This window comes from Cervus elaphus, chromosome 13, assembly GCF_910594005.1.
Source record: "Cervus elaphus chromosome 13, mCerEla1.1, whole genome shotgun sequence".
NCBI classification, from domain to species: domain Eukaryota; kingdom Metazoa; phylum Chordata; class Mammalia; order Artiodactyla; family Cervidae; genus Cervus; species Cervus elaphus.
The window spans coordinates 45,441,974-45,452,829 of record NC_057827.1 but is presented as its reverse complement, the minus strand read 5'-3'; the positions used below and the strand labels follow the sequence as shown (position 1 = coordinate 45,452,829).

At 40.1% G+C, this 10,856-nt stretch overlaps 2 non-coding genes across 2 annotated transcripts; one reads left to right on the top strand and one right to left on the bottom strand.

The window, feature by feature from the left end:
* Positions 1 to 225: 225 nt before the first annotated feature.
* LOC122707073 lies at positions 226 to 333 on the top strand. Its single transcript, XR_006344604.1, has one exon. It is a non-coding gene; the product is annotated as a U6 spliceosomal RNA (small nuclear RNA).
* A 1,113-nt stretch (positions 334 to 1,446) lies between these two features.
* LOC122707290 lies at positions 1,447 to 1,553 on the bottom strand. The gene has a single exon (XR_006344802.1). It is a non-coding gene; the product is annotated as a U6 spliceosomal RNA (small nuclear RNA).
* Between the last annotated feature and the right edge of the window lie 9,303 nt (positions 1,554 to 10,856).

The following is a 10,856-nucleotide window of genomic DNA, read 5'->3' as shown; positions in this document are numbered from 1 at the left end:
ACCCAAGATGCTCCGGGCGCTCATTTGCATGTCCCACCAAGAGGTGAACTCGACTGCGGTCTGTTTGTTAGAGCACCAAACGTGCGAGCTTTGTGAGTGGCTGCGCGAACTCAAATTTCCCTAAATGTTCCGCGTTCGGTGGGAAGAGGCGCAGTTTGGTCACCATAAAGGTAAAGAGTCGAAGATCTCCGTGCCTTATATACGCTGTGGGGGAGCTGTTGTGTCGTGCTCGTTTCGGCAGCACATATATTAAAATTGTGAACGATACAGAGAAGACTAGCATGGCCCTTGCACAAGGATGACAAGTAAATTCGTGAAGCGTTCCATACTTTGCTTTTCCCCCCACGATCCAGATATTGCCTCCAACACAAAGGAAACGCCTTGGGCACACAATGCTGAAATTGTGTTTTTTCACTATAAAATATGTTATAAAAAATATTCGTGCAGGGCAATCTATGAAATGAGAATGAAGCTGAGTTACATCTGTAAATTTATGTGCAAATATGGGTTTGAGTAAACTCCGGGGATCACAGGGAGGTCTGGCGTGCTGCAGTCCATGGGGTCGCAAAGAGTCGGACACGACTGAGCGACTGAACTAAACTGATGTCGTTTCTACATTATCTTGGAGATAAGATATCTTGCATTTCCTTAATAGAACTTGAAAGCTCTGAAATCGCCTTTTGATCTGTCTCCCTCGACAACACAAAGCAGATGCACAGGTGGGTCTGGCTCTTACTTCACTAAAGGCTGCCTGACACATGAAATGCTCAGTGAGTCCTTACCAAATCATTTCTAAATTATTAAATAAATGAATTATTGCTAAGTTAATGGATCCTTGCTATAGAAAGTAAGCAACAGTAGTACACATTTCTCGGGCCTACTTTGTGACTTTGGTCGTTTTTGACTGGAATTCGTACTCTTTTCTCAGACTGTGAGCTACACAAAATCAGGGACTGTTACCAATGTTGGTCGGTGGATCCTGGAGCTTCAGGATCAATTAAAAACTGGCTAGAAGCAGCAAGCCCGTTCCTAAGTCTTTCTGAGACGGGTTTTCTACGCCTGTTTTCATCTGACTTCTAAGGTGCACTCAAAATGCCGCTTTACCTAAACCGGGTGGATTCTGTGATGGGAAATATAAAAATTCAGCGCCCAAAACTCAAAGTGTATTTTTACCAATAAAAACAAGCATTCGACTGCAGACACCAAGTTTAGCTAGGTAGCTTAATAGAAATGAGACAGGTTGGCCGGGGGGATGCCCGGCAGCCATCGAGCTAGAATCGACGCTGGCGGGGCAGAGGATCCGGTGGGAAAGAATTGCAGGTGACCTCGGCCTCTGAGGAGGCACGCCGGAAAGCGCAAACGGGGGATAAGCCTCCAAAACTACCTCTCAATACTTCAGTTTTTTGTGTTCATCCGGCAAACAGTGTATGGAGGTGGGGAATGGCACAAAATATGGAACGCTTCACGAATTTGCGTGTCATCCTTGCGCAGGGGCCATGCTAATCTTCTCTGTATCGTTCCAATTTTAGTATATGTGCTGCCGAAGCGAGCACGTCTCGTACTCCGTCCACGGCGTATATAAAGTCCGGAGCATCTTATCTCTTTACAGTTACGGTGACCTGAACCGTGCATCTTTTTGATGATTCTGAAACTTTTAGGGAAATTTGATCCTCAGATCCACGCGCAAGGCTCTCATGTTTGGTATTCTAGTCAGAATACCAAATGCTAGACCGCGAAACTTGTCGAGTTCGCCTCTTGCTAGGACATGCAAATGAGTGCCCGGAGCATCTTGGGTAAGGGCCCTGTCACCGGCTCCAAGTCGGAAGATGGGTCCTCTGCGGCGCTCAGCCCCGCGGAGCATGCCGGGAGCGGCAAGCGAGGCTTGCTTGAGAAGCTGCTAGCAAGCTGGACACGCGCGGTCCGAGACGCCGCCGCGATGCGGAGTGGGCTGCCCAGCTGCGACGGCTGAGGCAGCCCTGGGGGCCTGCCTGGAACAAGCGGCATCTCCCCCAAGCCTAAGAATTTGCGAATCGGTTGCCTTGCTGGGCCACTAGGATGCTGGGTCACTAGGATTTTGGATCGAGCTCGGGTTCTCCCAGCAAAATGTGGAACGTGTCACCAATATTTCACCCACATAGTAGCCTTGTGTCAGTTTCAGAGGCTTTGTTGATATAAACCAACTTAGATAATGACGGTCAGCACCACACTCTAGGATGCCCCGGGCTCCTCTAGCGTTAGCACCGGTGAATCCGGCCTGAATCCATTCTGCGCACAAGTCAGTGAGATGGGAGGGGCAGCCAGGACGGATGGACACGCCCCTCACAGGTGTCTTTCCCCGAGGCCACCTTGTAGCCTGGCCTCCAACCCGCTGGAACACTGAAGGACTCGCTGAAACGCAGCTGTTTGGCCTGAGAGATCGATTAGAAGAATTAGAGTATTAGAGCTGAACTGGAGAATCATTCTTGAGCTTCCGCGTACTTCCCCACACGCTAAACCTGACCCTATTATGATACAAACATGCCGGACAGATCTACCTGTAAGACATACTAGAATGCTAGTGTTAAACGTCCTGATTTTAACTACTGCTCAAGTCGCAGCCTGACACGTTGTGAACTGAGGACCAAAGGTGAAAGCCTCCATATGTCGAATTAAAGTGAAGGGCATGAGCTTGCCTGCGTTGTGTTAAAATGGCACCCTTAACAAGGCATATGGCATATTATAGAATAAGTGGGATTTTGCTTCTTTTTTCTCCCTTCTATGGTCGTTCTACCCATTCCACAACACAATATTTTGAAGTAAAAATCTGTGAAAGATCAGTAATTTTGAGAAGTTTTAAAATTGGTATCCAATTTAATGATGTACAGAAAGAAAATAGGGTGAACCCGTGTAAGAGTTTCTGATATTGATGAGACAAAAATAGAGAAAGGAACAGAAAGCTTACATGGATTATTGCTGATCCTATCTTTCTCTGTGTTTATAGTTGTAATTCTCTTCGTTCACAGATTTTGAGAAGTAATAAAATATACCGTTCTTACCTCTCCCCAAATCAGGCAAAAATGACAGTCTGTTGAGTTAAATTGTCCAATTACAAATAAAATATGCTTTGATGCATTTTTTTCTAATGGCCTGTCTTTTCAATAAGCATTTCTGACTTCAAAGCTATTAAGAAATAGTAAATGTTCAGTTTTATGATTTAAAGAAATATATCAAAGCCTCTTATGTTCTTACTTCATTTAGAAACCGTACAGCCAGGTTATTAAAGGATACATGGCTAGAGGAGCCTGTGGCTCAGCTGGTAAAGAATCTGCCTGCAACCTGGGACACTTGGGTTTGATCCCTGGGTTGGGAAAATCCCCTCGAGAAGGGAAATGCTACCTACTCCAGTATTCTGGCCTGGAGAATTCCATGGACTGTCCATGGGATCACAAAGAGTTGGATACGACTGAGTGACTTTCACTTTCACTTCATAGTTGGAAGGATGGTCAGAGTTCTAATGACATGAACTTGATGTCTCTACAAGTTATAAACTTCATTCAGGCTACACTTCTAGGTGACCATGTTTAAGCCCTTCATATTCTGAAAAGAGGAAAAATGTTTTACTACAGACAGAAAAAAAATTTTAAAGTTAACTAGAAATCAAATCCTGCAGGGGAAATTTTTTATAATGGCTTTAAATTATCAGATATGCATAGAAATAGCAAAATGTGTGATTTTCAAGTCATGATGCTTGGACTAGAGCAGAATTTCTCACAGGCGATTTACACATGACCCCGTTTAAAGAAATAAATTCTCTCTAGATTCCCTGTATTGCTGTAATTACTTCTATTACATTGTTATTTAAATATGTATAAACATAAAACTGGGTATAAACTCATTCTTGTAGCTGTTACATAGTCTAAAACCAAAGCAAATTTGGTTACAAATTAAATACACAACTACAAATCAATATAATTCAAATGAACAACATTAATTTATTGGAGTAGATAATGTGTATGGCTGAAACTAAACACTCATGGGTTTGATAGTAGAAAGATGTAGCCTCAGATTTAGTTATGTACTAAACTTGTTTCTGTGTTTTGACTCATGCAGAGAATGCAATTCACATAAGCATGTTCTGAAAAAACTGAACCTTGGTTTACTACCAAATTATAGATACTGGAACACATTTTTTAAAATATTTTAGCATTTTTGAAATGTGGCCACAGCACACAATAGATGGGAGCTGAGACTATGAAATAGGGTAGTTTCAGGATATCAGGCCTCCTAGTTAACACTGCAGTAAGCAATCTTTACTGATGACTCCATAAAGCTGTATTTCAACATGGAGTTGGTGTAACAGTAGAATTGAAATCAGCACTAAATATACATCTAATCAAATTTTGCTGAAATTTAGAACAAGATAAGATTATATGGAGTTAGTTTTAAACTCTTAAATATTTTTTTAACTTTTTTTTTTTTCCAGTTTCAGCCCTGAGATTATAGTCAGACAATTGAAAGCTAAGAAGGAACTAGGTTTCTCATAGTGTTTTGTTTACATCTTCTTGGGACTCCATTTGGACAATATTTCAACAATTGTTGGCAAGAGAGGAAAGGATTAACAGAGAGACTGTATAATCAAAATTACCCTCTCACCCCCAAAACAAGGCAGACAGGTTCTACAGAGAAACAAGTCTGACACAGGCATCATAAGCCTCCTGGTTTTTCAAACAGGCTCCATACCATGCTTGCCATGAATGAGGCTTGAGAATGCAGCATTTCACAGGGGCAATTAGATACTGAAACTGCCTCATTTACATCATTTCAAAATTGATCATAAATCAGACTTTATTATGATTGCTTCCACTCTGTTTTCAGTTTAGAATATTCAAATTACCATTTAATCTTTATTTGTATAGACTGTCCTGAAAGCATTTGGATTTCTCTTGGTGTAAATACATCATTTATATTATTCAGTTTATCTCTGTTCATTTCTCATTAGCCCCTACAAAATTGTACAGTACTCAGTGGCATATCATTTTCTTGATGAGAAACCAAAGTATTGATTTCTTTAAAAAAGTAAGAAACTAAAGACAAGCATTGAAAATGTTATTCATATGTATATTATTACTAGGGAAATAGAAATTTTGCCTTCACAGAATGTGAGTAATGTGGCAGACACTGGCCATTGTGACCATTTATTATAGATAGTAGGACATGCCAACCAAACAGCACTGACACACTGACGGTTCCTTAGTTCAGAAAGATGAAATTTCCAAAGGTAAATGAAAATTTATATTGACATTTTATGGCAATGCTTAGTTGTAAACTAAAGACAACTTATTCAGAAGTTTCAGACTCTGCTTATTTAATATTTTAGGATAATCATCCAAATATAAATAATTTCTCTTTAAAAATCCAGTAGAAAACTCTGACCCCTGAGAACCTGTCTTAAGACTCCAAGAGATTCTATATCCCAGTTTGAGAAACACTTTATAGGTTAATATAGAAAAATCTACTTTCTAGAGTTTGTGCATCTTTATATGTGTTCTTTTCTTGAGGGGACAACTCAATAGTTAGAGATAGAAAAGGAGAGGGTAATGGTTATTAAGCACCAACCTCTTGGTAGGCATATAAGATTGCATTTAATATTTGCAATTATTATCCCATTCTACAGCTGAGGAAACTGATGCTAACAGGAATTGTGTGCCTTGTGTAAATTCATATGAGTAACAATACTGGGTTAGGGGAAAGCCAGCATTCAAACTCAGGATCCTCAGAATCCAAATCAATGCTGCTTCTTATTCTATAATTTTATCTAATATTAGAGAAACCCTAATACAGCTTTAATTAGGAAAATATGAACTATTTTTAAATTCTTGGGCAATCAATACATAGAAAATCAGTTCAGTTCAGTTGCTCAGTTGTGTCCAACTCTTTGAGACCCCATAGACTTGGGGTACTTGGATACTTCACAAAAAGATATTCAAACAGCGAAAAAGCAAATAAAAAGATGCTTAACACTGTTAATCACTAGAGAATTGCTAGTTAATATACAATGAATACTATTCCACACCTATTAGAATGGCTAAAATATAAAAGACTGACAGTACTAAATATTGGCAATTATGTGGATCAACTAATAACTCTCATACATTGTTGGTGGGAGTATAAAATGATACAACTTTCAAAGAACAGTTTGGCAGTTTCTTATAAAGATAAACATATATTTACACATACACTTACACAAGCTTTCACATATTTGTCCAGAGAAATTAAGATGTATGTACACAAAGATTCATATAGGAGGGTTTGCAACTGCTTTACTCATAATAGTTCCAAAGTGGAAACAATCCAAATGGTTTCCATCAACAGGAAATTGGATAAGTCATAGTATACAGTGAAATACTACTCAGCAATAAAAAGGACTGCATCACTGATATACATAACAACCTGGATGAATTTTACAGATGTATTGTACAAAAGAAGCCAAACATAAAAGTGTACCTTTGTATTATTTCTTTCATATAAGGTTTAAAAAGAAGCAAAGCTAACCTAATAGGAACAGAACTCAGAACAGCCATAGCTTAGAGGGGAGAAGCAATGGTGAAGCAATGGTGAATGGACTAAAAGATGGTACAGAGAAAGTTTCTGGAATGATGTAAAGTTCTATATATCTCAGTCAGTGGGTTATATGGGTGTATATATTTGTCAAAACATATCAACTATATACGAGATGTGTGCATCTCACCATTATCAATTATACTGCAATAAAAAAGCAGAAAGCAGTGAGAACAATAGTTCAGTTCAGTTCAGTTGCTCAGTCGTGTCTGATTCTTTGCGACCCCATGAACCTCAGCACGCCAGACCTCCCTGTCCGTCACCAATTCCCGGAGTTCACCCAAAACCATGTCCATTGAGTCAGTGATGCCATCCAACCATCTCATCCTCTGTCATCCCCTTCTCCTCCTGACCTCGATCTTTCCCAGCATCAGAGTCTTTTCAAATGACTCAGCTCTTCGCTGTTGCTAAAATCTAATACTGATGGGTTTTTAACCACCATTGTTTTTAACCAGTGTTCCTGGAACTTTATACTCTGTCCATACTCTTTACTAAACATATATTGATCCCATCTAGTAAAAAGGCATTTACTAAAGCTGGTAGATATAGCCTTTGTGGAGGTTTCATCAAGTTGAGTTGAGAAATAGATACATATATTTCTAAAGTAGTGCACTGACTATCTTTCAACACACAAAGTGTGTGCTTAGTCACTCAGTCATGTCTGGCTCTTTGTGACCCCATGGACAGAGCAGCCCCCCAGGCTCCTCTGTCCATGGGGATTCTCCAGGCAAGAATACTGGAGTATGTTGCCATGCCCTCCTCCAAGGTATCTTCCCAACTCAGGAATGAAACCCAGGTCTCCCACATTGCAGGCAGATTCTTTACCAAGACACTAGGGAAGCCCTCAACACACAGTAATTTATTTAATAAGTAGTTATCGGACTTCCCTGGTGGTCCAGTAGATAGGAATCTACCTGCCAATTCAGGGGACCCAAGTTCAATCCCTGGTCCAGGAAGTTTCCACATGCCTTGGGCAACTAAACCCTTAAGCCACAACTACTAAGCCTATGCACTAGAGCCCAGGAGCAGCAACTCCTGAGCCCCTGTACCCCAATTACTGAAGCCCACGTACCTAGAGCCAATGCTCTGCAACAAGAGAAGCAACTGCAATAAGTTTACACACCACAATGAGAAGTCTACACACCACAATGAAGTGTAGCCCCGATCACCACAACTAGAGAAAGCCCACAAACAGCAACGAATACCCAGCAGAGACATAAGTTAAAAAAAAAAAAAGCAGTTATCAAATACCTATTATATAGCAGGCACCAGAGGTAGGGTAGTGACCATGGAGTTTTAGATGAGTGTGAAAGAGAGGGATTTTTAAAGTATTCAAATAAATAAATGAGATGATTTCAGGTGGTGATAAATGCAATGAATAAAATGAAATATTTGATCACATTTCACTTATTTCTGAGGCAGGATGTGTGAATCATATATTTGCACGTCAAATTACGTGATCTTTGTATTTCAAAGATCAATTCTCATATACTTTCATTCTCACTCTATGAAGAAAACACACTTTCAAAACATGAAGACCAGTTTCACTGGTACACATTTACGTACATTTTCTCACACACTCTTTTTAAAAGGACAGACTGACAATTCATCAGATCACCACACATAAATTAAGAGCACATGGACTGTAACAGATCCACTATCATCCTTCAGTTTCCCTGGAAACTCACACTTTCTTCTCAAGGCTTGAATATTCTAGAAGGTATACTACTGACTGGGATTTTTAAAACCTATTGGCTTCAAATGACCCAAGAAAATCATACTATTGATACATACCAAGTTTGATTCATATAACACGTACGGTATAATAAAAGTTTGACTCTAAATTCATAGCGCCTAGTTCATTGAAATTATTCTAGAGTCATGCAGTTGAGCCACAGGATTTCACCAGTCTAAGAATCTGAAACCAGTCTAAGAAAGCTGAGCGCCGAAGAATTGATGCTTTTGAACTGTGGTGTTGGAGAAGACTCTTGAGAGTCCCTTGGACTGCAAGGAGATCCAACCAGTCCATCCTAAAGGAGATCAGTCCTGGGTGTTCATTGGAAGGACTGATGCTGAAGCTGAAACTCCAATTCTTTGGCCACCTCATGCGAAGAGTTGACTCATTGGAAAAGACCCTGATGCTGGGAGGTATCGGGGGCAGGAGGAGAAGGGGATGACAGGATGAGATGGCTGGGTGGCATCACTGACTCAATGGACATGGGTTTGTGTAGACTCCAGGAGTTGGTGATGGACCGGGAGGACTGGCATGCTGCGATCCATGGGGTCGCAAAGAGTCGGACACGACTGAGTGACTGAACTGAACTGAAGAATCTGTTACCAAACAGTAGTATTGTTGCCTTTGATATCTTAAAGTTTATTTTTATTCTCATCAGTGGAGGAACAGAAAAGAGATTCGAGCCACTGGTGCCTTTAGCTTTGTTTGCCACTGATGAAAAGCTAAAACTACAGTAGTCTTCACTATGGCAGATCAACCCTTGTCATACAACCAGCTTTCCCAAAGTCAGGCAGGCCTGTACAAGCTAAAACCTGGGTGAAATAATTTCCTGTCATTTCTATGATGCTTTATATAATTTTGAGAAATGGTGGTTTTTTTTCATTAGCAAACTCTATTAGCACTTCAGGGAAAATAATTCCTGAATGATTTTCAGAGACAAGCATCTTTAATGTCACCTGCTTAGAAACACTGTGCCAAAGGGCAGTGTGGTCTGCTCAGTGGCTTACTTGTAGAGCTGAAAATAACCAGAGAGCGATGAATTGTCCATTCTGGGTTAATCTTCTAGCATTTCATCCCAGCTACACAATTCATATGGAAGAAAAATCTTTGCTGATTGTCAACACAGTCTACACATGATGAAAATCTACATTTATATTCATTCACCTTGCAAAATAATGATAACACTGGTGATAGCTCTTGAGAAACCATGGGGCAGGTATTCAAGTGAAGGCAAGCAACTGAAGAGAAGGACAACTGGGTTTACATAGTTACCTGAGTAAAAAGATAATTAAGAATTAAAATGATCACATATATAAATAGTAATAGTAATGAGTGAAAATGGACACTTACAATTTATATGATGATGCTAGTGTTTTTTTCCTTTTTCATGAAAATATATCCACAGTGTTTGTACTCACATGAACAATAAAACTCAGTTCATCTTATCTTTTTAAAACAGAGTTTGAGGCTGATGGCAGAGGCAAAGTTAGTTGTGCAGTCTTGTTCAACTCTTTGAGACCCCATGGACTATAGCCCACAAAACTTCTCTGTCCATGGGGATTCTCCAGGCAAGAATACTGAAGTGGGTTGCCATGTCCTTCCCCAGGGCATCTTCCCAACCCAGGGATTGAACTCAGGTCTCCCACATTGCAAGCAGATTCTTTATCATTTGAGCTACCTGGGAAGTCCACTTTACACTCTAGGCTAAGAAAATAATGCCAAATCATCCTTGGGGGGCATCCATAATGGTGGCTGAAGTCACCCTAAAATGGTTCATTCTTCTGACTCCTTTCTAAGCATTCTGAGACTCGTGGTCAGCAGGTCAGCAAGGACCTCTTTTCTATCTATCACACGGCTCTTAACCCATGGGGTTGTTAAGAATACAAACTTTGGGGGAGACATATCTGGATTTGAATCTCAGCCTGTATGATCCTGGGTTAGTTTTTTGGTTGTGCTTTCCCACAGTTCCTTGAACTGGGAACAGTACCAACCTCATTACTGTAAGATTAAAAGAGAAGATGCTGTATGAAGCATGCCTGACCTATGAAAGGTACTCAAATAACTACTTGGTTCATTTCACATCTGTTTCTTTCTCATAGGTCTTATCACACATTCCTTATAAAATGTTATCTTGCTGTTTACCCCTCCTTTGATTATAACCTCCTCAATAGTAAGGATGGCAGATCATTCATTTTTGTGTCCTCTAGAGCCCACCACATAGTGCCTTAAACAGAGAAGGCACTTGGAAACTATATATTGAATTTTACTTCTTGTAACTCAGCATACACTCAGCAATTTAATGAAATAAAACCACAGTCAAAATGTCTAATGATATTTCTTTTTCCTATAGACAGGCTGCTTTTATTTTTAGAAGTGTCTTTTTGGAGCATTCACTTAGACTGATGGCCTTTCCCTTCAGGCAGACTGTCTTCCCAGGTTAGATAGGGCTATCTGTTTTCACCACTCATCTGAGGCTTTGCTTTTGTCTTGAAAGTAGTTTGTGACATGCATGTTTAGATGAGTT